General features: G+C 43.1%; 1 long non-coding RNA gene across 1 annotated transcript; it reads right to left on the reverse strand.

Annotated features, from left to right (window-relative positions):
* Positions 1 to 717: 717 nt before the first annotated feature.
* LOC134297551 (uncharacterized) lies at positions 718 to 3,981 on the reverse strand. The gene is made up of 2 exons (XR_010004340.1): positions 2,535 to 3,981; positions 718 to 1,527 (listed from the first exon to the last, which is right to left on the reverse strand). It is a non-coding gene; the product is annotated as an uncharacterized LOC134297551 (long non-coding RNA).
* Positions 3,982 to 6,301: the final 2,320 nt, after the last annotated feature.

Genomic DNA, 6,301 nt, shown 5'->3' on the forward strand with positions numbered 1-6,301 from the left:
TTTAGATAAACAATTATTAGAAATAGATCAATTGTAAGAGGATACAAAATATCTGTGTAAGAGATGGAAGTCAATTTTTATTTTTATTATTTTTATTTTTTATTATTATTATTTGCACTATTTGGTCTATTTGTGTATGTGTGTTTTTTTGTGATCGGTTGTTTTCTGCGGGTTCTTCTGGTTGGACTCTCTCTTTTCTCTTTTTCCATTTATCCACGCACACACACCCCTTCTTACCTCCCCTCTCTGTTTCCACTACTCAGCTGTTAATTTTATCTGAAATTCTAATAAAAAAATTATTTAAAAAAAAGAGAAAAAGAGAAACCGATGATAATAAAATTGGGTGTTTACAAAGCTTTCAATATGGTAAACCACCACTACTTGTCCCAAGTTTGTGAAGACTTTAACTTAGGTAGAAAATTTTGTGAAGTAATTAGGGAATTATACAAAGACAACCAGGTAGAAATACTTATGAATGGGTTTGGATGAAAAACAATTAAGATCAAAAGTGGGACAAAACAAGGTTGCCCCCTTTCCCTCATTCTCTTTGCATTGGCAATAGAACCAAAAGCCAACTTTATTAGAAAAGATAATAGAATAAATAAATAATATTAGTTCCTTGCAAAGAGTGGTCTAAAGCATAAGTGCTTGACCATTGTTTAGGACTCTTAGTTATCTCTCTTACACTCATTTGAAAAAAAACAAAAACAAACGAAGTCACAATTATTTTTTAGTTTATTGAGTTACAAACAATTCATTCTACATTCAAACATATTTTAAACACAAAGTGAAAACAGAAACAGCTCGATGTAATTTTTTGAAACCATACAATAAAAACAACTACAATTTAAAATATTTACACCCCTTTAAACATTAAAAATGTTCTTTGGATGGCAGTTGATCAAGAGATATAGATGATCCACAATAGGGACAGGTTTCTGTGTCATGTATTGGAGTGACCATAATGATAGGATGGCCTCCATTGGGCCCAATTTGAAATTTCTCACTGAGAATGAAAAAGGAACTGGTCAGCTGGATCCTGAGGCAAAAATCCCCACATAGATGGTAAAACCAAGAGTTTGCTCAGAGGGAAGAGTAGGCAAACAAAACTCAATGGGGAACTCAATCTCTTCATTTACTAGTACAGAATGCATATTCCAAAAAGGTGGGATGAGAATAATGAAACCAGACAGTGCATTTAGAACTGCAACCCAGAAAAAAAATGAGCAAAGCATTTTTTGGTCTTGCCTTGTGGAAAAGGTTCCACAAGGCAAAATACATGAAAACTAAAACTAAAGATAGCAGAATGCTAACTAAAGACATCAGGTCCTGTGCGATGGCATTTTCCTTTGGGAGGAACCAATCTTCAACCAGGAATTCCAGGCACTGCCTCTTCATGGGCTCACCTTCAGGAGTAGTCTCACGAAACAGACTTCCTGATCTTGCCAGTGCCGGAGCCAGGCATGGGATGCCACACACTCCATTCCTCCACTCCCATTGCAGAAAGGCACAGGACCTAGCCAATCACTGCAAGGACAAAGCCACGCAAACAGAGGTAAGCCAATTTGATAAGCCGGGTTGCACCTGGAAAGTAATTTATTTATTTATTTATTTATTTATTTAATTTATATACCGCTCTTCTCCCCCAGGGGGACCCAGAGCGGTCTTACATAATGGCAAGATTAATGCCCCATATAATACAAAATATAGTAAAACAAACGATCGTAAAAACACACTTAAAAACCAATATTATACCCCATTTAAAACAGTAAGCACTGTGTGGCCAGTAGCATTGGGCCAAAAGGGCCAGTAGCATTGGGCCAAAAGTCAGAGCCAGTCTTTAATCTTTAGCTAGAGGCAGTCCAACCGCCAGTCGAGGGAAGCATTTGCCTGTGGTGCCATCGGGGATGGTGGGGTCAGGGCGCGTGGCATGGGAGGCGGGGCTAGGGCATGTGGCATGGGAGGCGGGGCCAGGGCGTGCGGTGTGGGAGGAGGGGCCATGTCTGGCCTCGCCTCCCGTGCTGCACGCCCTGGCCCAGCCATCCAGGCCTGAAGGAGAAGGCCCATCTAGGTTGGCTGAGCCTTCCTGCCGTGGCCCACGCACCCTGGCCCCGCCTCCCGTGCAGCACAGGAAGCGGGGCCAGGGCGCGCAGCGTGGGAGGCGGGGCCAAGTCTGCCCCCGCCTCCCACACTGCGCAGCCTGGCCCAGCCAACCTGGATGGGCCTTCCCGCCACGGCCTGGCTCAGCCAGGCCGCAGCGGGAAGGTCCATCCAGGCCACAGGGGAAGGCCCAGCCAGGAGGCGTGGCTGCGCAATGCGGGAGGCGGGGCCAGGGTGCGTGGCATGGGAGGCGGGGCCAGGTCTGGCCACACCTCCCACAGCGTGCGGCCACACCTCCCGTGGCATTGGGGGGGGGGCGCCAAAATTCATTTTGCCTGCTAAGGCAAAATACCTATGGACGCCAAGCCCAATCTCCATCTACTTCTCCATGCTGAGAAATCTGCAGATAATGAAACAAGGCAACTTGCACTTACTTTTTATGGAGTTATGCACATGCACGTTCTCTCACACAGGAATCCCCCTTCTGTTTCGGAAACATTGTGATACATAGGTAAAACCTTCTCCTGGTTTGAAAAAAACTTTTTTCTATGACAAAGGGCCCCATGTCCTACTTGACCCAGAGAAATGGGTAGCCTGCTGTAAGACACAACAAGATTAATTCTTCTGTTGGCAGGAACAGGCTGGATGAGGGCAAAGAAATTGATTTATGATCTTGCCCAGTCGCAAGGGAATAGGGACCGGACCTGTGCTGGATGGGATTCAACCAGGTGATAGATATCAGCAAATAATGGTTTCTCCAGCTCTTTCAAATGAGTTTCTGACCTGAAACACAAGACTCAAATATGGCTGGTGATCTCTAAAGCAGAGACCGGAATATGGTTTGGGCTCTTTGAGCTGCAAGAGCTGAACCTGGCTTGCGATCCGTCTGAGATGCACCTAAACAACAGACCGGCAGCGGTGATCTTTGAACAGGGTGCCATGGAAACGCTCTTTTGAGTTCTGAAACTGTTTAGAATGTTGTCAGTAACTGAAAAACTCAAGATAGAAAGATCAGAGGCAGATTCCACCCTGGACATTGGGGCCTTTGCAGGTGTGGGGGCTCCTGGTCCCCCAGATATTTAGGAGTCAGTCGTATTTGCTTACTATTGGGCATCAACTCTAACAGTGGACCAATGTATTTCATTTTTCAAAAACTGGAAGCAACTCAGCAGTCCCATGTGGACATTAATTCAATGGTCATTAAAAGCTGAAATTGCATAACAATAACTGCAAGCTTCTTTTTTAAAATGTGTGCCATCCTTTCTCTCTCCACTGAACATAACAGTAGATATTGTAGTTGTGTCAGTTGTAAAGGTGCTTTCTGGCATCGTTCTCCCAAGCCACCACAGGAGGAAATGTGAATAACTCCAAGCTTTTGAATAACATTGTGGGGGTTCAGCTTGCATAGTGTCCAGAAAGTGTGAAGACAAATAGAAGTCACCTGCATCATTTTATCAGGGAGTAAGAGGCTTCCAGATATGCCTCACAGACATTACACGGTTGTTGATGTGAGGAAATTAACAAATCACTCCCAATGCTGAAATGCAATATTTAGTTTATTTCCCTTGGTCAAGCATGCTGATTTATTAGTTAATAAGGTTGGGTTGCTGACCTGAAAGTTGCCGGTTCAAATCCAACCTGGGGAGAGCGCGAATGAGCTCCCTCTACCAGCTCCAGCTCCATGCGGGGACATGAGAGAAGCCTTTCACATAGATGGTAAAAACATCCGGGCGTCCCCTGGGCAATGTCCTTGCAGATGGCCAATTCTCTCACACCAGAAGCGACTTGCAGTTTCTCAAGTTGCTCCTGACACAAAAAAAGGTAAGTAAAAATCTAAGAAATAAAATACATTATTTTTTTGATTCAGGGTAGGTAGGAAACTTGACAATGGGAACAATAAGAAAGATGGCTTGCCTGCTGTGAATTTTCCGGGCTATATGGCCATGTTTCAGAAGCATTCTCTCCTGACGTTTTGCCCACATCTATGGCCGGCATCCTCAGAGGCTAACTCAACCAGAGAAGTTAGCCATAGCAAAGTACTTGATGAACCAACCTGGACACAGCATATTATTTGAGAACACAGAAATGCTGGACCACTCTCACAACCATCATGTCAGACTACACGGAGAAGCCATTGAAGCTACACGGAGAAGCTTGTGTTCCCACAAGCATGGGAACAATTTCAACAGAAAGGAGGAAACCATGAAAAGGAACAAAATCTGGCTACCAGTCTTTAAAAAACTCTAAAATCAGAACAGTAAATAAAGAACAATACTCAGAAAACAGGGGAATTTCAGACATGAAACAATCAGGGCCAGCTAACACCTCCCAACAAAGGATTTTCCCAGGCAGGAAGAAGCCAGGCCTTGAAGCTACAAGGCCATCAGATGCTAACCAAGGTGATTAACTGCAACATTCACACTTGCCTCCAACAGACAAGAGTTCTTTCTCCCACCCTGGACCTTCCATACATATATAAATCTCCCATGCCTAGTTTCCAATATACAGCACAACCTCTGATGATGCCTGCCATAGATGTGGGCAAAACATCAGGAGAGAAAACTTCTGGAAGGTGGCCATACAGCCTGAAAGACCCACAGCAACCCAGTGATTCTGGCCATGAACACCTTCGACAATAGCATGATTTTTATTTGCTGTTAAGTTGACTTCGGCTGATGAGTGAGATCCTCAAGAGCCCAGGCTTCCATTCACCTGGAATTATTCTCTCTCCCTTAAGATTGGAAATGAACTGAATCAGGGCTTCTTTCCAACTAGATTAACATAGGACAGCTATATCCAACATTGTGAAATATTGGATATAGCCATCCAACATTTTAATTTTCAGCTAAAAGCGTAATTGCATTAATAAACTGATGTTATTGAGGACCCCCAAACCCACCACTAATAAAAAATATAATTCAACCTCCATGGGAATTATAGTTTTCCAAAAAGAGAAGGCCAGATGAACTGGAAATGGCCTCCATCCCCACTAACTCCCTAGAGCCTCCAAAGACCTGCAGCAGCCCATACTCCACAGCCCTGTCCCCCAGCCCCCATGCACGGACACACATCTCCAGCTAAGTCACCACCACTCCCTTCAATCAGGGTGCGCATAGACTTAGACCCACCTCCTGACCAATCAGGAGCCTGGGGGATGCCGGCCAGCTTCTCCATGCTGGCCAATCAGGAGAAGGGAGGGAGTTTCAAAATGAAGCAATGTGAATGCATGAGAATTCTTGTGTATAAAAATGTGATTGTGATTTTACACTTGTACCCTTTGAGCATCCATTCTGTACAAGTGCTGTATTATGTATATTATTATCTATTGTATTGTTTAATTGTGTTATGATGTGTTGTTTTATATTTTGTTATATTGTATTGTTCTGGGCATGGCCCCATGTAAGCCACCCTGAGTCCCCGTTGGGGAGATGGTGGCGGGGTATAAATAAAGTTTTGTTGTTGTTATTATTATTATTATTATTATTATTATTATTATTATTATTATTATTATTACAAGTGTCTCTTCTGCACAAATTGAAAGTCTCTGTCATTTGCCTTTTACCTTGCAAGATTTCTCGTTCCTGATTCCTGACTCAAAACATTCACAAATAGCAAAGCTTGCCAGGCATCCCTCGGTAACCACGGGACTTAGAAAAACTTAGAAAAAAAAGAGTCAATGGAGGAATGCTTATGGCCTTCTTTCAGTCAGTACTAAATACATCTTTATATTTACTGCTTGTTGTTGCCCTTTTTAAGTCAATGCGCAGCAGTGTTTCTTATCAGGGTTACATTTAGACATATGCCTAATCTTGGGAATGACGGCTTCTGCTCCTGCTTTTTCAAGGTGTCACTTTCACGTATTCACAGTTTGCCCTCTGCCCTTTTCTCCTTTCCCAATCTATACCAAATAAAAAACAAAACCAGATACTGAGAACTGCCTTGATCTCTCTGCGGCTCACTGATTCATCTGAAGAGGTGGTGAATTGCTATTGATGGACTGTCTTCAAGGTAATAAACAGTGCCATGAAGAACCATGTAAAGCATAGAATCCCCTTCAGAGTTTCCAAATATAAATCCACCCAAGGGATAACAGTTGTTCTGATGATATAATCCTATTATACAGTGATATATCTGAAATAACCTTCCACTGAAAAGAATACTGATTAAGTATCCCTTATCTGAAATACTTAGGGCTAGAAGT

This window comes from Anolis carolinensis, chromosome 3, assembly GCF_035594765.1.
Source record: "Anolis carolinensis isolate JA03-04 chromosome 3, rAnoCar3.1.pri, whole genome shotgun sequence".
Taxonomy (NCBI): domain Eukaryota; kingdom Metazoa; phylum Chordata; class Lepidosauria; order Squamata; family Dactyloidae; genus Anolis; species Anolis carolinensis.